Source organism: Dasypus novemcinctus, chromosome 3, assembly GCF_030445035.2.
Source record: "Dasypus novemcinctus isolate mDasNov1 chromosome 3, mDasNov1.1.hap2, whole genome shotgun sequence".
NCBI classification, from domain to species: domain Eukaryota; kingdom Metazoa; phylum Chordata; class Mammalia; order Cingulata; family Dasypodidae; genus Dasypus; species Dasypus novemcinctus.
The window spans coordinates 41,437,753-41,459,188 of record NC_080675.1 but is presented as its reverse complement, the minus strand read 5'-3'; the positions used below and the strand labels follow the sequence as shown (position 1 = coordinate 41,459,188).

At 48.6% G+C, this 21,436-nt stretch overlaps 2 long non-coding RNA genes across 3 annotated transcripts; one reads left to right on the top strand and one right to left on the bottom strand.

Annotated features, from left to right (window-relative positions):
- Nucleotides 1–7,152: 7,152 nt before the first annotated feature.
- On the bottom strand, nt 7,153–14,235 carry LOC139438646 (uncharacterized). 2 transcript variants are annotated; one of them, XR_011648313.1, is made up of 3 exons: nt 13,912–14,235; nt 12,148–12,276; nt 7,153–7,324 (listed from the first exon to the last, which is right to left on the bottom strand). It is a non-coding gene; the product is annotated as an uncharacterized lncRNA (long non-coding RNA). The 2 variants fall into 2 exon arrangements; XR_011648312.1 differs by lacking the exon at nt 7,153–7,324 and adding an exon at nt 7,343–10,015.
- Nucleotides 14,118–19,880, top strand: LOC139438647 (uncharacterized). Its single transcript, XR_011648314.1, has 2 exons — nt 14,118–14,266; nt 19,543–19,880. It is a non-coding gene; the product is annotated as an uncharacterized lncRNA (long non-coding RNA).
- Nucleotides 19,881–21,436: the final 1,556 nt, after the last annotated feature.

The following is a 21,436-nucleotide window of genomic DNA, read 5'->3' as shown; positions in this document are numbered from 1 at the left end:
GAGCCAAAGGCTGCTCAAGTCCTTCAAAAGCCACCAGATATGCTTCCATCTCCTCAGGAGGCCAAGCCTGATCGTATAGTTCCTGAATGAGTCAGACTTGGGACCGTGCCAGTTTTTGAGCCACCATCTAGTGTTGAGACATCCGAGTTTAAGTCATAGAATGTTCAACCCCAGGGGAGGGAACTCAGATTTCTTTAGGCCCAAACACTCATTTGGCAGATGAGAAGCGACTTGTGCCAAATTGCAGTATCAAGTAATCACAGGTTTGTTGCTCCTATCTGGTGTTTAGTCCATGCCCTAAAGTATCTAGAAGAATGAAAGAAGGGTCTGATAGGTCCTTCTTTGCCATTGTGTCCTGGAGGAAGCCACAGCAGAATCCTCCTGCTGTCCCTGCTATAGATATTCAGTCGATGTACGTTCACCTCAGGTGACAAGAGACTCGCCATCTACAAGGCAGCCTATTAAAACTCTGATTGGCTCAGACAGTGTCTAATAACTCATTTCTGCCTCTTCAGGCTCTCCTGCAGCCCACCAGTAACCACTTCAGTGGAGGGATGGGTGTGGGAGGAGGGGCCCTCTGGGGGGAATAGGTTGTCTGGCTATCTCCGGAGTGGGCAGCGTGAAGGGAGCTTCACACCTCTCTTCAGGCAGACTCTGGCTTCCATCTGCTCACAAGAGTGCACCCATCCTGCGTACCAGCTGCAGGAGGCGTGCCTCTGGGCCCCAAGCTACCATGCTGCCACATACTTGTGTTATTTATTTTTCCTCCTGGAAATATGGACATGGAAGCATTTTACTCACTTTTCCATGCCAGGAAAATGGAGGTAACAGTCCTCAGGTGTGTGTGTCCCCCACCAACAGTTGTTATACAGCTATTATATATATAAATGTATTATTGGGGTATGTGAATGCGGGAGGGGGGGAGAGCTTAAAAGTGATTATTTATGAAAACTTCCATGCTAAAAATGCATTGCAGTGAAACTTCACTGGTTTGGATTAATTCAGGTTGTAGTCTGACAAACCTCAGTCATGAAACATCCCCAGCAAAATAGTCTTATTACTCTACATGGAATAGAATAAATCAGAATTACAAAGTACAAATAAATCAGAATTTGTTCACCTTCCTTAGAAGAGGTGTGGCTTGGTCTAGGTTTAAAAATAGATGAGCCTCTTTTGTAAACATCATGTTGCCTGTTGGAATGTAAATGATGTTATTGGAGCACTTTGGAAACAGCTTGTTCTTTTAGTAGATTAAAAATTTCCCCATGAAAAAAGGACTTCACAGTATTTGCCAAGCATACTCTTTCTTCATCTGCAGTATGGGATTCCACACCAGCCAGCCCTGATGGGCCAAAAATTCAGAAAGCTTTGCTGTACCCAATCCAATTTATTCACCAATACCTAGCAACGATCTATGTTCTGGAGAAGTGGGGGGTGGGGGCTTTATGAAGAGACTTGAAAATAACAGCAAGTTAGTGACAGGCGTTGCTTCCAAAATTTTCAAAAATCGTTCAGAAGAAGACCTTTATAACCATGAGGTCTGCTCAATAAGGAAAATGAACCTGCTAGCGGGAGGTGGGGCAGGAAAGCTAGGAGAACGTGGAGGTGGTTCAAGAGCCCTGAATCTCTGTAGAGTTGCAACACTTACACTCCAGTCTATGGGACTCACCAAGGATAACTAAAAAAAGGATGAAGATAGACAATACCCACCCCAAAAAACAGTATCTACAACTTAAAGCTAGACGGTTCCACCCATCTGCCCCATGGGATGTAAGCCCCTTCTCAATAAGAAATAGAGTGGGCATCACCATTCCCAAATCCTCAAGATTGAGGAATAAACAAATGTAACAGGGCAATGCAACTCTGGACTAAAGCAGACATTATTATTCTAGTAATGGAAGTACTTGTTTATCATTGATATGAAAGGCAGTGGTCACCAGAGGTTCTGAGGAGAGGGAAAGGAAGAAAAGGTGCAACATTGTGCATTTTGGGGGCATTGGAATTGTCCTGCATGACTTTATGATGATGGATACAGGCCATTATACATTTTGTCAAAGCCTATAAAATTGTGCAGTGCAAAATGTAAACTATAATGTAAACTCTAGACCATGGTTAGTAGCAATGCTTCAATACGTGCTCATCAATTCTAACAAATGTACCACAGTGATGAAAGATGCTGTTAATGGGGGAAATTGTAGGAGACAGTGGGGGTGGGACATATGGGAATCTCCTATAATATTTATATAACATTTATGTAATCTAAAGCTTCTTTAAAAATTAAAGTTAAAGACAAGGGAAGCAGATTTGGCTCAACTGATAGAGCATCCGCCTACCACATGGGAGGTCCAGGCTTCAAACCCCGGGCCTCCTTGATCCGTGTGGAGCTGGCCCATGCACAGTGCTGATGTGCACAAGGAGTGCCATGCCTTGCAGGGGTGTCCCCTGCATAGGGGAGCCCCACAGGCAAGGAGTGCACCCCTCAAGGAGAGCCGCCCCAAGCAAAAAAAGCACAGCCTGTCCAGGAGCGGCACCACATACATCGAGAGCTGATGCAGCAAGATGACGCAACAAAAAAGAGACACAGATTCCTGGTGCCGCTGACAAAGAATGCAAATGGACAAAGAAGAACACACAGTGAAGGGACACAGAGAACAGACAACACGGTGGGGGCGGGGGGGGGCGGAGAAGCGAAGATAAATAAAAATAAATCTTTTTTTAAAAAGTTAAAGACAAGAGTTTAAAATGGTTTTGCTATAAAATCCCCATAATCCCCAGTCCCATCCAAATTCAGCCACTTCCAAGGCCTGTTAGAGCATCTTCACAGCTCTCCCCTCCATTCCCAGGCCATGGGTGGTCTCCTAACCAGTTAGCCTACCCCCTGTCTCTCCATACCCCCTCCACTCTATACTCAACCCCACATCACTCTTCCTATATGTTACTTCCCTGCTTCCACCCCCTGCCAACAAATTACATTATTGTGCTGTGGTCCGGCAGTCAGGACCCTCATGACCTGGCTCCAGGGGCCTCTCCAGCCTCATCCCCTTGTCCTTCGTCTGTTCAAGGCCAAGGAGCATATTGACCGTCCCATCAAGTACTTAGGAGGTGCCTGTGGTAAGGCACTTAAATGTTGCTGTTGTTGTGTAATCCGTCTCTTGGCCAGTGATAATGCCTCCCCTTCCCTCCCTGCCTGGCTGGGCTCTAACACCTTCTCCCACCCCGACCACCTGCACATAGTGTGCCCCTCTGGTCTTCTGGAAATGTCTGATGTCCACATTCCCCCATCTGACTGGCTCACAGTGTGTACCCCTGCGGTTCATCTCTCTTGCCAGAATGAAATGCCCCAGGGTCAAGGGCTTTCTCTCCTATTTTTTAATAATCTCTCCACACCTAACCCAGCATGCCATATACAGTAGGTGCTTGTACTGGACTGTGATATCCTTAATAATAATAATAGCTCTGGTTTACTAATTAATTCCGTTGTGTCAGGAACTAGGCAATTCGGCATAGATTAAACTTCATAACAACCCAATGAGTGCTTTCATTCATTTCTTTTTTTTTTTTAAGATTTATTTTTATTTATTTCTCTCCCCTTGGCCCTCCTCTCCTCCCCCTCCTCCCCCCCACCGCCCCATTGTCTGTTCTCTGTGTCCATTTACTGTGTGTTCTCCTGTGTTCACTTGCATTCTTGTCAGGCGGCACTGGGAATCTTGTGTCTCTTTTTGTTACGTCATCTTGCTGCAACAGTTCTCCATGTGTGTGGCTGCTTTATTCACGTGGGATGGCTCTCCTTGAGGGGTGTACTCCTTGTGTGGGGGGCATCCCTGCCTGGGGGTCACCCTGCGTGGCACAGCACTCCTTGCACATGGCAGCACTGTGTGTGGGCCAGCTCCCACACGGGTCAGGAGGCCCTGGGTACCCAATCCTGGACCCTCCATATGGTAGGCGGGCGCTCTATCAGTTGAGCCACATTCGCTTCCCTCATTTCTTTTTATGGAGTCAGAAAGTGAGGTTCGGAAGATTTTCCCTTGCCTGAGGTCACAGGTAGTGAATGACAGAGCTGTGATTTGGACCCAGCTTTGTAGAGTCTAGAACTCTGATGGCTCTTGTGAGGACAGAAACTGCTTCTTACCCTAGGACAGGGTTGCAAATTGGCAATCTGTGGGCCAAATCTGGCCCACAGCTATATTTTGTGTGGCCCACTCAGTGTTCTAAAAAATCAGGAAAATTTACACATCATCTAGATTTCTAGCATGACTGGAAAACCTGGGAGATCCTGTAACCCTGAATTTCAGCAGGTTCACCACAGCTCATTCCTTTCTCTTTGTCCTGCTCCCACCCAATTTACTCACTTATCCAGCTGCGTAGCTCTGGGGGTATTTGCTTGTATTGCCAGCCCTCAACTGTCAAGTTCAGGACTGTCCCACACATTGTAGGGTATTTCACAACCCTGGCCCCCACCTGCTAATTGTCAGTATCACCCAGCCTCCAGTCATTTTGACAACCAAAACACCTCAAACACTTTCAAAGCCTCTGGTGAGGGGTGCCGTATCAGCCCCCAGAGGAGAACTGCCAGCTGATGATCCCCTGTACCGGTGCTGGCCCAAAGCGGGGCCTCTGTTAGGTAAACTCAGGAGATTTAGAAAGCAACATCCTTTACTGAATGGTTCTGCACGTTAAAAATTCCCATGAAAACCGAGGCAGGGAAATGAAATGATCATAGTATTTAAAAAAATAAATTATCTGGGGCAAATTTAGCACATTCCCCTAAACACCTGTCCTATGATGGGAAAATAAATTAGTAATAACATGTCTTGCTCCATCCTGCATGCCTCGGTTCCCGCTGTAATGGTAATTGGTTAGGGTTTTCTTTGCTTCTAGTCCTTACATGTAACGAGAGTCACTGTGCAGCTGTCAACCAGGCACCGCCCCGGGAAAAGCTGCATTTAAAGGGATAATGAGAGGATCTGAATTACACGCAGCTTTGCTGCAGAGAAATGTTGTTAATAGCATTTTTGCTTGCTGTTCTAATTGTCTAAAAAACTATATGTTCCAGCAGATATTTAGAATATGGTGAAATACTGAGAGCAAATAAACATTACTCTTAATCTCATCATCTGAAGATAATCAGTTTATATTTTTGTCTGTTTCCTTCCAGTCTTTTTTCCCCTATGCATGTATTTGCTGGTTTGGTTTTGTTTTTGAACAAAACTAAGGTGGTACTGCTTATAAAATTGTCCTTGCCATCTCATAGTGGTATCCATAGCCAGTTTAACCAGTCCCCTTTTGGACATACAGGTTGCTTCCCGTTTTTTTGCTATCGAAAACAGTGCATCAATCAACTTCCTGATTCATAAGTCTTTTGGGGTCATGCCGATAGTTTCTATAAAAAATGATACAGCAGCTAGTGCAAGAAGAAATCGTGTCCTTCAGTGGGGAGATGGTGTTGGCTCTGGACCAAAAATGGGTAGAACAAAGGGTAGCTGGAGCTGGGGAAGGAATTGCCAGGCAGGGAGGGAGCTCACACTGCAGCTTTCTCCTCGATGCAGCGGAGGACAGGGCACCTGCTGAGAGCAAAGGGAGGGATGTTGTGTTGGGGACTTGGGGACTTGGAGGCGGGGTGTGGGGGGTGTGGGGAGGCGGTTTGTGTGAGAGGAGGTTTGAAGCCCCCCGCACAGGTAGCAAATCAGGGCTTAGCCAAACGGTGAAAAAATCTTGGTAGCATTGAGAACTCTGTTTAGGTCACCTGTCATGTTTAATAGAGGCCATTGGCACAGGCCCGGGAAACTCTCCAGTGAAGCCAGGAGACAAGCAAGGTGGGGACGGGGTGAGTGGGGGGTCGGGGGTAGTGGGATTGCCCCAGGCTTGAAGGTCAGAGATAAAGATAAGAGCCTCATGAAATCTTTCCTCCCCAACCCCTTCCCAAAGAGTAAGATAACTCTAACACATAAGTAAAAAGAGTCCTTGCAAACTAGCAAACAGAACTGAGAAGTCATAAGTGCCTACTAAAATGGCTTTACAGACCAGTGCGACTTGGACACAGACCCCCAAATCACCTTTGTGGTAAAAGAGCAACAGCAATGAAACATTTCTATAGTATGCCACCGTATTTTACACAATGTATTTTACACAATGCATTAGCCCCTTCCTCGGGGTGCGGGTTATTAGATGCATCCCCCATTGTACAGAAGAGAAAACTGAAGCTCAGAGACGGTGAATTGTATCCGTGCAGACAGGTGGTCAGCAGTGGACTTGGCTCCCACCCGGCTCGAAGGACAGGCTGGTGATCAGGAATCCATTCTCTTCTGAGCATCTCTGCCGTCATTGTAAGATGACCTCTGCTGGAGAACGACTACGTCCTATACCTGTGAACTGGCCGCCTTTGCAAGCGACCATGTGAGCCACCAGGAAAAGTCCTCTCCAAGTCTGAGTACTCTGTGTACTTTGTACCATACTGGACTTCTCGCCGTTCCTTGGACAGGCCGTGCATGCTCCCACCGCAGTCTCTTTCCCTTTGTGGGGTGGATCCTACACCTGGAATCTTCTCTTCCATGTATGGGCATTGCTAATTGCTTAACTTCAAGTCTTTGCTTAAATGTCACCTTCTCAGTCATGTCTTCCCTGACGCCCTCCCACCACCAACACCCCCTGCCCCGGACTTGAACTTCCTGTCTCTCTTCCCTGCTTTATTTTACTTCCTAGCATTTATCACTTTCTAATATATTACATACTCTATCCATTTATCCTGTTTATTGTTTGTTTTCTCCACCAGAATGTGTGATAAGACAGGAAGTTTGTTTTGCTCCCTGCTACTTCTCCATGCCTACAACACGCCTGAAACGTAGTGGCTGCTCAAAAAGTAATTTTTTTTTTTTTTAAATATTACTCAAAAAGTAATTGTTGAATGAACGGTGGTAGGGATCAGAGTAAGTGAAAGATTTTTTTTTACACTTTTTTAAATTAAAGTTAATAGATCACAAAGAATGTTACATTAAAAAACATTTAAAAAACATAAGAGGCTCCCATATACCCCACTCCCCACCCCCCACCCATCATTTTTGCAAATTGAATTTTTTTGAAGATATATACATCACACACAAAAAATGTTACATTAAAAAATATAAGAGGTTCCCATGTACCCCCTACCCCCTGAACCCCACTCCTCCCACACCAACAACCTCCTCCGTCATTGTGGCACTCATCGCACTTGGTGAACACTTTTGGAGCACTGCTGCACCACATAGATGATAGTTCACCCTGTAGTTCACACTCTCCCCCAGTACATTCAGTAGGTTAAGGCAGGATATCTAAAGTCCAGCATCTGACCCTGCAACAGAAAGATTATTTTTAAGAGTGCTAGCACAGTGACTGGTTCCTAAAGGGAGGCGATATGTGCTGGTTCTCTCTCTCTCTCCTTCCTTTCTCCTGCATTAAATGTTATCTTCTCAGCACAGTCATCCTTCAAAATTAGAATAGTTTTAACACATAGATAATACATTAAGCCTTAACCTCCAGTCCACGAAGCAGATACTGCAGGGAGCAAATACCATGTGGACCCAGAGGAGAAGCAGGTGGGTCACAGGCTGGAGGAGGCACAGTGCCCTGTCTACATAGCTGGGGGAAGGCTACCGTACTCAGGACGTCTGAGGACTTTGCCTCTGTGGTCCACGGTCCCTCCCTAGTGGGATCTGTATGTGAGGAAACTAGACAGGCACGAGGGACCCACCTGGAGCCAAGCTGCCTCCCTCCCACCTGCCGGAGTCCCCGTCTCGTGGGCAGCACTGCAGGTATTTCCTGGGACATTGACCTGCTGTGGCATTGAGAAGGGTCCCTTCTCTTCAGCCGGGGCATTTACACGCTCCTTTATTCATCGTGACGTTCATTTATTCAGTACCTGAGTACTGAATCTGGATTGAATGTCTGCCACGTGCAAACACACCGGAGAGGTCGTGCTGAACAAAATGTGTCCCACAGTCAGGTGAGGCAGTCAGAGCTCAAACATGACATTATCGGACCCAGCCTCGTGCGGGCAACCCCGATGCCTGCCTGACTGACTGGTAGAGCCTCTTCCTTCCAGGATCTTGCTCAGGCCCCTTCCCTGGAGCCCACAGCCTCCTAACCGCTCTCCTGTCTCTAGCCTCTTCAGCTTCCTTTCCCGCCCTGCAGATCCAGCCCACTCTCCCTCTCAGATTATCCCTAAAAACCAGAGCAAGAGAAGAATTTGAGCTTCAGGATACCCAGGGGACTAGTCATGTGGAGCAGAGCACACCTAGCCCACACCAGGGCGGCCTGAGAGGAGAGGATCACCTGAACAACACGTGCAAGGAGGTGGTGGGTACGTAGAGAGGGTCGGGAGAGCAGAGTGCACTGCACGGAAGGGACCTCAGGACTGGGGGGACCTGAGAAGGAGAGGTGACTAGAAAGAGACTGAGAGAAAGGAAGAGCAGGAAGGATAATTTTAGTATATGAAACCTGAGGGAGGATTAGGGAAAGGTTTGCTGTGAAATGCACCTTCGGAAACCTCTGCATGGCCTCTTTCAAAATACCCACAGCAGAGGTCACATTAGGCTGCAAGGCATTTGCAATTGCACATGTTTCTTTGAGTGCAAGTCCAGTGGAAGCCACCTCTCAGGAGGGCCAGCCCAGTTCCTGCAGGTTACAGGCACAATTTCTTTTTTTTTTTTTAAAGATTTATTTATTTATTTAATTCTCCCCCCTCCCCCGGTTGTCTGTTCTCTGTGTCTATTTGCTGCATCTTGTTTCTTTGTCCGCCTCTGTTGTCTTCAGCTGCAGGGGAAGTGTGGGCGGCGCCATTCCTGGGCAGGCTGCACTTTCTTTCGCGCTGGGCAGCTCTACTTGCGGGGCGCACTCCTTGCGCGCATCAGCACTGCACATGGGCCAGCTGCACACGGGTCAAGGAGGCCCAGGGTTTGAACCACGGACCTCCCATGTGGTAGACGGACGCCCTAACCACTGGGCCAAGTCCGTTTCCCCAGGCACAATTTCAATGTCCATCCTCCACCACCATCAACTTCCCTCAAGGCCTCCCAGAGAAGGGCTCCTACTTACCTTTCCAGCCTCGATTCCCTCTGCCCCCCCAACCTTCTCCACTGTACCCTGAATAAGCAGGGTGCCTTCCTGTCTGCCACCCCGCCCCCCACCATTCTTCTTTCTTTCTATATTCCAAAACCCTAGACTTCAAACCTCAACCCAGAGCCTCCTTCTCCTCTCCCAAGAAGGCTTTGCTGGCCACTAGGAAGTGTTTTCTGCTCTTTCCCACACCACCTCACTTCTCCTTGGACATTTTTCACAAACTGTCCTTGGATGGGGCCATTATCTTGAAGTACATGACTTAGCTGCTGTCCTAACTAGATTGTACACTCCTTAAAGACAAGAAATGGTGATTACAATTCTTTTTATGCTACACACAGCAATGGCCTGCACATGAGCCCCTGGCTTGCCCATCCAAGGGGCTGGTAGAGGTGGCAGCTGATATTCCAAATGTGCCTGCGCCATGGCTCCCATCCCTAGACAGGCCAGTGGCCCTGAAGAGTTAATGCCCCATCAGAGGGCCCTGCCCTTCAAAGGAACAAGACCTGATAGCTCTTGTTATATGCAAAGTGGAAAAGGTAAAGAGATTGTTCTCTGCATTTCCTGCCTTTCAACTGAGTGAGGACAGAGCGATGATTTATTGGGCATTTCCTAGCCTCCCCCTCACCATAGGAAACCAGCCTGAAAAAAGGTGCAAATTTTTAAAAGATGTGTGTTTCCAGGGGGTTGGGGGTGAGAATTCCTCTTGTGTACCATTAAAGTAAAAAAAAAGAAAAAAAGAAAAGAAAGCAGCAGGACCTCTGATCTAGAAACATTCTGACCTTAAATGCATGCCACTCTGAGAGCTCAAAGCAGCTCGTGCATGCGGGTGCTGGGAGGGAGTGGGGCGAGAAGGCTGTAAGCATCGTCATCTCTTGGCTCCTCACTGCCAGGTGATCAAGCTCGGCCTCGGCCCACGGCCTTCACTCTGGAGGAATGGGGGGTACAGGAGCCTCTGTAACCTTTCAAGAGTCGGTTTCAGTTGGAAGCAGTTGAGAGAGACAGAGGGAGTCAGGGAAAGAGACCAAGAGCTGGGGGCTGTGGCAGCTGCAAGCCTGACTCTGACATAAACGTTTTGCTTCCCTTCCGTTCTGTGATGGGCACAAGTCAAAAGCTCATTGTCCATGGCTGCATAACCAGTATAAATACTATACATTGAGAAACATCATATAAATGCAAATTACAGAAGCAATTCTGAGGAATGCCCTAATTTTATCAATCTAGGAAGAGGCTAGCCTAACTGGCCTAATTCTTTTTCTGTGTTTTCCCACCAAAGAGATTTGTGGGAAAGGTCTGTCTTTGCCAGGGACACATGAACTTGCCCCAGGCTGGACCCCTGAAAAGAAAAAAACAACAGAAAACGAGCAGGCAGATAGACAGAGGCCCTGTGTACTTGCCCCAAGAGTTCCCAGCTCCACAGAGCAGCAACTCTGCGGGCGCCCAGAGTTCATCCCTACTTTGTTCTGGATGAGAAAACCACGAGCCGGAGACAAAAAGTGGATTCTCCCAAGCCTTGTGAGCACAGACAGTTCTGGAAGTAGAAGTCACACCTCCATGTTTCCAGTAAAGAAGCTCTCCACTCAACCTCACTGCCCTTCTCCATTTCCTCCTTGCCCCGCTTTTCCCACTAACAATCAGATTTTTTAGTTACTTCTGCTGAAAATGAACAGATGTTATAGGTGATCACGAAAATAGCACTGTTTTCCCTTCAAATGAGCTGAGGAATTCTTTTTCATGGAGGTCTTGCCATAAGCCAAGTTTAAAGTACTTTGTGTTCAGTTGTTTTGGAGTTATGGGTGAGGTTAAAAAAAAAAAAAAAGGGCGGGGGGGGGGGGGGGAAAGCCTTCCTTTTTCAATTTTAGAAAGGATTTAAAAAAAAAATTTCTTGAACTTCAAGCAGACCAAAATCTTAGTTCTCATTTGTTGGACAGAGTGGGCTGCCTGGGATCTTTCATGAATCATCCAGGGCCTCGGGGGTGCCTCGGCGGCGTTTCAGGGGCTGTCTCACCCCTGAAGGGGTCTCACCCGCCTCTCCTTCTCCACCCCGGGCTGCCTCCTTCTCCAGCTCCACCCTGCTCTCCCCACCTTTCAAGCCTGGTTGCTTTCGCATCTGAAAACCCTAGGACATAATTTTCTCTCATCCTGCCTGCTGGGATCATCCAGCAGGGAACACAAGGGCCACTGCTTCCCAGCAGGACACGGGCCAGATCCAGGAAAGCCTTTTGAAATCGGGTCCTGGAAACATTCACCTTGGAACCTTGGCTGGAGAATGTTTTTGCCAAGGCCTTTGCCCATGTAGGAGTTCCAAATGGGCTGCTAGAAATATTGCCCAGCCTCCCACACCTCCCTCTGCCGCTCCTCACCTCTTTTCACCCCCTTTGACACCACCAGTGCCTGGACCCAAGGGCTCTCAGAGCTGTTTGCACTGTGCCCGCCTCCACAACCGCCAAGGGGCAAGAGGCAGAGCTCAGGGGGGGGGCTGGCTGATTTCTGTTTGACCAAGCCTAGCTTTTTGTTCAACATATCCTAATTCATATAAAAGCCTAACTTTAGAGAGCATCAGCATCCCCAGGGGAGCTTATTAAAACTGAAAATTTTATCCAGGTTATTCTCTATCAGAGCTTGAGAATCTGCCTTCTTGAAGCACCTCAGGAGATTCTGGTGCCCAGAGAGATTCTGATTCTAGAAGCCACCCTTGGTGAAGTATGGCTTAAATCTTGATCTGGCAGGTTTATGGAGGGCCTTTTCTCTGCAAAGCACTATCTAAGACATGTAGGAGGATTGAAGACGAGATGTGCCAGGGTACAGGCTTGACCAAATACAAACCAGGAGGGGAAGAAGAGGGTGGAGGAAGGGAAGGTCCACATGTCAAGCTCATGGACTAGCTACAGGGGTTCTTAACCTCTTTGGTTCCACAGACCCCTTTGCCAGTCAAGTGAACATCACGTACCCTTACTAAGTCCACACTACACTGTGATTATTTAATAAATATATCACACCCGCACCAACACATCCCCACAGGAATAATGTTGTTTTGAGTTTAAATTCAAGCTCACAGACCCTTTGTTTAGAATCCCTGGACTAGCAGCTGCAGGGGTCCATGTGGAAACACTGATGAGTGATGGTGGTCACAGAGATGTTTGAATCTTCTGCTGCCAGTCTGGTTGCTAGTCAAGCCTTCTCCTAGATCTGGGGACAAGTGATCAAGTCAGAGAGAGGGAGTGCCATTAAATTCCTTAATTCCCAAACGCCTCCAGCTTTCCCCTGTGAGGCAGCACAGCTTGGGGAATACAAATCCCAGCTTTGGAATCAGGCTGCCTGTGGTGGGTCCCAACTTAGCGCGTCTCTCTGGGTGACCTCAAGCAAGCTACATACTATCTCTAAGCCTCAGTTTCTACATCTGGGAAAGGAAGACAAGAGAACCCACCTCAGAGGGTTATGGAGAGGACTGACTGAGATAACATGTGCAGAGGACTTAAAGCAGTCCCGAAAGCAGTGGGGGCTCGATGTTCCTCTTTATTCTCACAGTTGCTCCCATCTGCCCAGAACACATTCCAAAGCTGCCTCTTCTAGAACTACGTGAACAGTTGGATAGTCCATGAATGTCCTTGTCTTCCAGCTCCTAGCTAGCTTTTTGCTTTCCCCTTTTCTCCCTCAGAAAGCCCCTGACACCCTGCGAGTGCCAGCTCAGAAGAGGCAATGCTTGCAATAGCCTCGACTGGCCATTCCGAGGGCTTCCACCACCCATGATGCTCAAAGAACTGCTCAACAGATGGGGGCCAGACTTTTGCAACCAAAAACTCCAGTTTTGAATTCCAAACCTCTGCCTGACGAAGGCAGTGTGATCTACAAGGTGCAATAGGGAATCCAAGGTTGGAATCAAAGGCTCCTGAGCAGATGGAGAAAGGAAATGCACACATGTGCGGGCACCAGCGGAGCCACTTAACCCTCTGCCATGCCGATCATGGGGCTTTTGTGCTGGCCATAGCCTCTGACTACACTCTGACTCAGGTTCCCCACGTGAGGTGGAACCGGCATCCATGGGTGGTCGTGGAGCATGGAAAACCAACTCCTTTTACGTGCTGGGCAATATTAGGAGCAAAGAGGGGTCAAAATTATTACTGGGGCTCTGTTCTAAGGATCCGCTGTGAGGAATCAAAGGAAATAAGAGCTGCTGTAGCTTTAAGCTAGAGACCCCGATTTCTCAGGGTAACCAGATGTTCACCCACAATCTACTCACCCCCCTGCACCCCCATCAACAGGGCACAACGAAAAGGCATCTTGGCAAGGAAACCAGGGTCGGTTTCTGCCCTGTGCTCCAGGTATCACAAGGCGAGCGTTCCAAGGCCAGGTATGTGAGAAAGAACGAAACATTTCTGGAAGACGGTAACCCAAAGAACATCTGGGCATTTTCTAGATGGAGACCACAGCCTACAAATCCAAACGCTGCCCACGTGTCCCTGCAGAAGACCCGCCCCTGAGTTCCAGGGAGGGACCTGGCTCCCACCCGGCCTCACAATGGGGCGCCATGAGACCAGACCCCCCCCACTCTGGCCCCTGGCCCTGGCCGGTCGGAAGGCAGAGGCGGGAAGAAAGGCCTCAGTATGCCTTGTTGACTCTGTCAGGTTCAGAGAAGGGTTCACATGTGACTTGGCGAAGGAGAAAAGTTCTTTATTTCCCCCAGTCTCGGGGCCTGCCAACGCTGAGGCTGAGCCGAGCAGTTTTCTCCTTCCCTCCTCTGACTCCCACACCATTACCGGGAGAGTTCAAGGAAAAACCCCATCCGGAATGGGCCACGCTTGGTTTGAACTGGACCTGTCTTACCCTCAGTGCCTGCTCGTGCTCCTCTCAGCTCGGCCACAGGCCGGCCTGCCCAGGGAGACCTGAGAGCTGCGTGTGTTTGTTCATTTGTTCTTTCTTCTCTTCTTTCTCTCTCTCTCTCTCTCTTTCTTCTTTCCCCTCAGTCCAGAGCCCAGTTATTTACCCAAAGAAAACAAGGAAGTGACAAGGTAACAGAGTACACACGCTGTGAAAATATGCAGGCTGGGGCTGCAGAAAAGAAAACATTCTTCCATAAGTAGCTGCCTTGTTAATTCATTTTTTTCTCCAGATTAGAACCAGCTATTTCTTGTGCTCCTTCAAGCACCTTCTGTGGTTTCCTGACAGCTGCCTGCAACGGGTGAGATTTGGCTTGAAAAATGGGCCATTGGTCATGCTTGGAGCGGGGAGGGTACTCAGGAACCAAAATTCCCAGATTGCTCAAATTCACTCTTTCCTTTTTAAATGGGGAAGAAAGGGAGAGGTGGTGGGGAGAGGACTGTATAAACTCTGAGGCGTAACCTGATTTTCCATGAGAAACGACAGCTTGGTAATGAACAGCTCTTGGACGGCGCTTTCTTGCCTCCCCTGGAAGCTGGTTTCCGATCCCTGGCCAACCTGTGCTCTTAGCCTCAAGTAACAGCCGCAGGCCGACGCTCGGCAATTAAAAATAATATTGGCCCTGATAGAGAACTCTTGCTGCCCCCCCCCCCACGCACACACACATACCCCCTTTTCATTACATGCCAAAGATCACTTTCCCAAACCTGTTTCAGAACAGCTGGCTGCATCTGGGAAGCAGGCTCCAACCCTGCACACTCTGGGTGGACTGGAGAGAGGCCGGGATAATTTGTCGCATTTGCCCTGCCTGGTGTCAGGGGCAGGAAAGGGCCATCGTGCCTTGGTGGGAAGTTAGGCCGTGATCAGTGTGGTGCCCGATTGTCCTTCACGGGGTTCCTAAACCTCAGGACCTACAGGGAATGGCTGAGAATGCCTGAAGCAAGGCCCGCTGAAGCCAATATCGCTCTGGTTCCAATCTCCGTGCGTCTCATTTTTTCCCTTGTCAACGCCCCCTGTCTCCTTTTCGGTCTGTGGGTACTGGCCCAAGGCTTGGCCGGGCTCCTTTCAGGAGAGGTCACGGCCGGCCTGCTTTAGCACTGCTGTGGCCCTTTGTGCTAACGAGAGCCCTCTGGAGCTGGGCGATGCAACCCAGAGCAAGCATGTGATGTGTGCCCCTTTCCCGGTGGCATGGCCAGATCTAGGCCCAAGGGGGGTGCTCGGGTTGGAGGAGCTTTCCCCAAACTTTATTTACAGCCACAGAGTTCATCAGCTTCCCACGAGCAGCACCCAGCCGCCTTAACCTAAGGGTGGGTGGATATCCCCCTGTCTCCCACATGGCTCACCACCACCACAAGGCACCCTCCCCAGAACCAGAAGAAGGCTGGATTCAGGCTGGGAATGGTCTAGGTTATCAGCTTGGGTTGAAGCTAGACTGGAAAACCTTGAGAACAAGGCAGATTATGGGTCTGAGAATAAGATTTTGGCCTCCAGGTAGATGTCTTCCAATGGGAGAGCTCGGTAGGCACTTCCAGTTAGAGCCAGGCCTCTGAAAATCAGAGCCCAGCCCTGCACCCTGGTGAGTGCCCTAACCATGGGCCACCAGGTTTCCCCTGGGTGAACACAACCTCTCCCTGCCCAGGGCCAGGCTCCAGCCTCTCAGGGCTCTAATTCCAAAGGTACTTTCAGATATTCTGAAAACACAGTCGTGACAGGAAAAATCCGCTTGCCCCCACATACACAACACAAAGTGGTCCCAACCCTCACTACAGTCAGGTCAGAGACCCTTTTCTCATTCCAGTCCTTGATGTGGATCTAAGGGAAACAAGCACCTTTGAAGTCAGTGGCATTCACACCAGGGCCAGCTGTGAGGGACACTGCCTTATGGAGGGCCCATCTAAGGCCCTCCTGGAGGAGCCATGCTTCCTCATTCAAAAGATGATTTAGAGCCTTTGTTCAATAATCCAAGGAGTCTCATCATAACCCTGGGGCAAATGGGATCAGACTCTCACAGAGGCAGGCATTTCTGTTCTGGAATTTCTGCACAGCCCTCGAGAGCAAACTTTGCCTAATCTCAGGCAACCATCTCTTGTGGCCTCCCCACTTTCTCCCATCTTAGTTTCAGCCATCTTTAAAATGCCTCTGACTGCTAAGCCCCTGGTAATGGAGATCCAGTTTTAAGAATCAGCCTGTGGGATCCCATGTTTGTTGCTGAGGTTTTTCCCTGAGTTCTGGATGGGGGAGGATCTTCAGATTCCTTCTCCTACTCTTTAGATCTCTGCCTTCATTAAAAGAATCTAAGATTCAGAGCATTGGAAGGGTGTTGATTGGTCATGGAGTCCACCATCCCTCCTGTTAAAGGAGGTTCAAACAGATGACCTTCCTGGGGTTTGAATGCTTCAGGGATGGGGGGCTCTCTACTTTGCAAAGAAGCTTGAGCCACTCTTTGAAAATTATCATCCTTAGGAATTTCTTTCTTCTATTGAGATGGGATTTTCCACTCTATGATTTTGATCCATTGACTGAGTTTTGCAATAATTCTCAAGAGCTGGGCAGAAGTATAGCCAGATTTCAGTATCAGGTAGAGCAGGAACACGAAGGGGGATACCTCCCACACCCCATCATTCTTTTGACATCCCATGGCCTGATCACTAATGTTTTGATGACCTATTGGGTAAACTGACTCTTCTTTCACTCTTCATTCCTTAGTGTATTTTCATGATGGTCTTAACATCTTCATGTCAAAATATTATTTTGTTAAACATTGTTCTTTTCAAGCATTCTATATTTTTTTAAACATTCTATATTTTGGAGAATGTGCTCAGGGGAACCAGCAGCTTCCCTGTGTCTCTCACCCCATCAGGTTACCCGGTGCAGACGGGGGAGTATATAGGGGTGTCTTCCTGGGGGAATTTCACCTCTCCCATCCCTCCCTAGCACCACCCTGGCCACAAGCCATTCTTTCTGAGTGGAGTGTATCTGTCTGTATCCCTTGGGTATGTTGGGATAGAAATTTGAGGACTGCCCTTCCAGAACAAAATAAGCTTGCTTCCTCTTCTTGGTACTAACTGCTTGCATTTTGGACAACAGCTTCCATTGCTTTTGTCACCCTTCTTTCCTATCTTCTTCAAATTAAACAGTTCTAGGACTTACCCTTCTTTATACCTGAGGAAAAACTAATGGCACAGGGTTTCTTACTAGAATGTTAGCCCCATGAGGGATGGGAGTATGTCTATTTTCTTGCCCCTTATACCAGACTTCACTCACCATGTGATGTTGATCCATCTGTAGAAGGCTCCTACTCCTAGAGCACCGTAGGTGCTTGCCCACTGCTGCCAGATCAGCTGTCCTCTTCCATGGCTCTGTGCACAGATAGTCATGGAATCGTAGGATCCACCTGCAGAGCTGGGAAAAACTTACCTGGTGCCTTGCTGACTGGGTGCATGTCCTAATCTTCTCTGAATATTCATCAGACTCCTTTTCTAAATCCCCTATTTTCATCATATCACTTCTTAACTTCAGAACCAAGACCTTCCTGTGCCTTCCCACATCAAGTCCCAACCTCTCTGCTTGGTTTTCAAGATTCTTCATTATCTGGCCCACCTTGTTCATCCAACCTAATTTCTCGTGACTCTTCAATGCTTACTCCCTTCTGCCATTTCTGGTCAGGCCACGTAGTGTATTGTCACTTCTGTGTGTTCTTGTCACTCCTTTCTCAATATGCTTGCTTTTGAGCCTATTTGGGCTCAAACCTTCTCTTTATCATTCTATTTTCTACCCAAGTCATCACGGATAGTGCAGGGTCCATCTTCTTCACAAAGCCTTCCCCAGTGGCTAAAGTACACATATCTCTCCCTGCCGTACCCACAGGCTGGGCTACCTTGGCTGAGTCCTTATAGCCCCCTTCTATGTCAGCTCTGTCTCTGTAACTAGAGTGGAAACTCCTAGTACTTGGATCCGCCTGTTGTGCCTAGCACATGATAAGAGTTCCCTAAGCAGGGTTGCCATATTGCATAATGTCAGGAGCCCAGTTCACATTGTATTCCATCCCAATTCAGGACCCAAAAAAGAAATGATTATCCTTATCGTGACTCAGTTTAATTCTTCAGATGATTATTCAAAAGCTACTAGGTGTTAATTACCAGGAACACCGAAATAAATAAAATAGCTGATGCTACTGGCAAAGAAATTAGTCTTGTGACATAGAAAATAAGTAAACAGATCACCATAATTCAACATGAAAAGTGCTAAAATATGAGCATGTATAAAGAATGGCACTTGATATGCAGCCTGAAGGATAAGCTGAAGTTGCCAGGTAGGCAAGTCAGGGGAAGGCAAAACAGCAAAAAGGACATGCTGTGGGCAAAGGCAGGGGGAAATGAAAGTACGGCATACTTAGAGACTTCCAGGAGGTACAGTTTGATCCCTGATAATAAAACCTGAAGCTCAAAGGTTAAATGATTGTCTGTAGTCCCCCAAAAACTTTATACCAGATCATTGGCCCAATGGGATTGTGTGCTTGCTCTCAGTACTTCTGGAATCAGAAATGAAAGGAGAGAACCCCACCCTACTTGGCCCTCCCGTGATCTTCTGAGGGTTGGGTGAGGGCACATCATAGCATCCTGGTGTGTTTTTCCACCTACAGTACCCCGTGTTGCTCTGTGCACAACGGGACATTCCATTCAAGCCGTGTAGTCAGAGCCTTGGGAGCTCCCTCCGTGCAACCTTGGGAATGGGCAGCAGTTCCCTGCAGGTTCCTTTGAAGCGCGCGCTGTTTGGCCCTGCCTCATAAGAATTTTTCCTCTTCTTCCTTTAGTCTTATCTTCTTCTGATGTTTCAGGTATGAGAAGCCGGGTTCGTCAGCTAAACCTGTGTGGGCAAAGGTAGAAGAGCAGCTTCCCGCTGCTGCTTGACTTTCCCTCCCAGCCCAGCTGCCAGGTGATCCGGGCTGCCATGTTGGAGCTTGGAGCTGCCTGGGCTCCAGCAGTGCGTGGCCTGATCCCAGAGCGTGTAAAGGGTGTGGGGGTCTGCCTGGATAAAAGGGGAGGCCCAGGGTTGTGGTTCTGGGCACCTCTAATTTCCACTTTCTCCCTTTCCCCTCGGCGTCATCAGCAGGAGTTTGTTTAAGGCTTCTAGGGCTTGTCTTTGTTTTACCTGGGAAAGTCCCCATGGGCAGAGTAAGGTCTCCCCAGAGAAATGGGCTGGGGCCCTGACCTCTGTCACTCGAATTGTTTGGGCGAAGAAGCCCCCAAAGGGGTTAGGAGGGTGATCAATTGGCAACTTAAGGAGCGAAGACCTCCCTCTCCCTCTCCTCGCTCTGCTCATTGTGCTCCAAAGGGCAGTGGGGTCAGCAGCAGCGAACTGAAGGACCGACTAGCCGCGCCTTGAAAGGGGCTCGTTTTGTGTTTCAGTAATGAGCGCTCTCTTTCTCCCCTTGGATGCACTCGGATTTCAGGGAACCTGTCAACTGCTGTTTTCATTGTATGTGGCTCACAGGGAACTTGGATATAGGGCAAGCCTTTTGAAAGAAAGCAAGGGAAAAAAAAGTCCTGAATAGATGCAATGTGCTGTCATATGCAGATCACAGCTCCAGTTGCTATGGGACACTTCTGCCTGCCGAGAGGGCAAGAAGCCGAAGGTCCTGTGTTGACGTGTGCGCCTCCTTGGAGACCGGGATGCCACTGCTGAATGGGCACAGCCAGCAGCCAGCACTGCCACAGGCGCTCGGGCTTGCCGCGGAGCCAGGCCTGGCAGCCTGAATCCCAGCAGCCTCTGCTCCCCTACTGGCTCCTCGGTCAGGAGACCCTAATGCAGGCGCTGAGAGAACAGGCCAAGCTAATCCTGGAAAAGTGAGTGGGGACAAGTGGAAAGCATCCCTCCTTAAGGGCGCCTGATATTAAAGCCAGGTTTTCACCTTCTTTGTTTGTCTTGCCCTCTGAGAACACTTGACAATAACATTCCTTTCCTGGCAAGTTCATTTTGTAGCCGACAGACATTGTCTTCTTTCCCCTGTTGACCAAAAGTGGCCCAGAGTAATAGGACAGGCTGTGCTAAGAACGAGAAGGACGAGCCTGCCTTGGTGGCCACCGGGCCCCTGTACCCAGACCCCTCTGCCCGGCTGCTCCCTGTCCTGCCTCCATTCCCCCCACCTGAGGGAACAGGGAGTGCCCAGAGGAAAGCACAGGACAGGACCTATTGGGGAGCCTGAAGTAAGAGCGTGCACAGAATTAAGACTCGCTTCGCAGGGCCCTCAGACTTCAAGGAAGGAATGTCTGGGACCAGACACGGCTTTGGGGAGACTAGTCTTGACACTTTGTGTGGGATTGGCCAGAGGGAACCAGCGATGGAGGTGTGTAGAGAAGGTGATGGTGGAACTTGAGAAAAACAGGGGAGAGTGCGGAGAGAAATACGTTTCCAACAACTGTTTACTGAGCACCTTGCTCTGTTTAATGATGGAACAAAAGCAAGGCCAGGTTCTATCATTATGAGGTCTAAGTCTGGGGGTTGTGGTGGAGCTAGTGGCTTTGGAACCTACTGTAACCTTTTGACCCATTTCTTATTACCCCTTGCCATCCCCACTTTTTCCTCTGGCTAAGCTTCTGACTATGGGGTTATCAAGACAAATACTTAAGTCCAGGACCCTCCTTTCAAAGGAGCTTCAAATCTAGTAAGGGGATAACATTTACATATTATCTGAAACAATAGTGTAAGACTCTGTGATCAATGCCCCAAGAGGAAAAGCTCTAAGGCTTTGAGTCCTCTCCCTCCTCTCACACACACACACAGAATCACATACTGCTTCATGTTTATGTTAGCTGTCCAGTTTGCAAAACACTCACATGTGCATCATTTCTTTTAAATTTCACACCAATTAGTAAGTGCTAGGCAAATGTAAAACACTATAGCAACCCTTCCAGGAGAAGCCTCCAGCATTGGCAGAGGCAAGAGGCAGGCACAGCAAGTTTCCTTAATTGGCTGAAACACAGGGCAGGAGGCAACACAAGCTAAGACAAGGGAGCCAGGCTAGAGCCACGCATGCTGGAACTGTGCAGAATATATAGTTTGGTTGGGTTGCTTATTGGTTGGTTGGTTGATTTTCAGTTGGTTGTTGTTTGTTGCTTGGTTGTTGTTTTTTTAAGACTTATTTTTTAATTTTATTTATTTCTCACCCCCACCCCCCCACCCCCCCCGTTGCCTCCTCTCTGTGTCATTCATTGTGTGTTCTTCTGTGTCTGCCTGCATTCCTGTCAGCGGCACCAGGAATCTGTGTCACTTTTTGTTGCCGTTGTTGCATCATCTTGCCATGTCAGCTCTCTGTGTGTGTGGCACCACTCCTGGGTGGGCTGCTCTTTTTTTCACGCAGGGCACCTCTCCTTGTGGGGCGCACTCCTTGTGCGTGAGGCTCCCCTACACAGGGGACACCCCTGCATGGTACAGCACTCCTTCTGTGCAGCAGCACTGCACATGGGCCAGC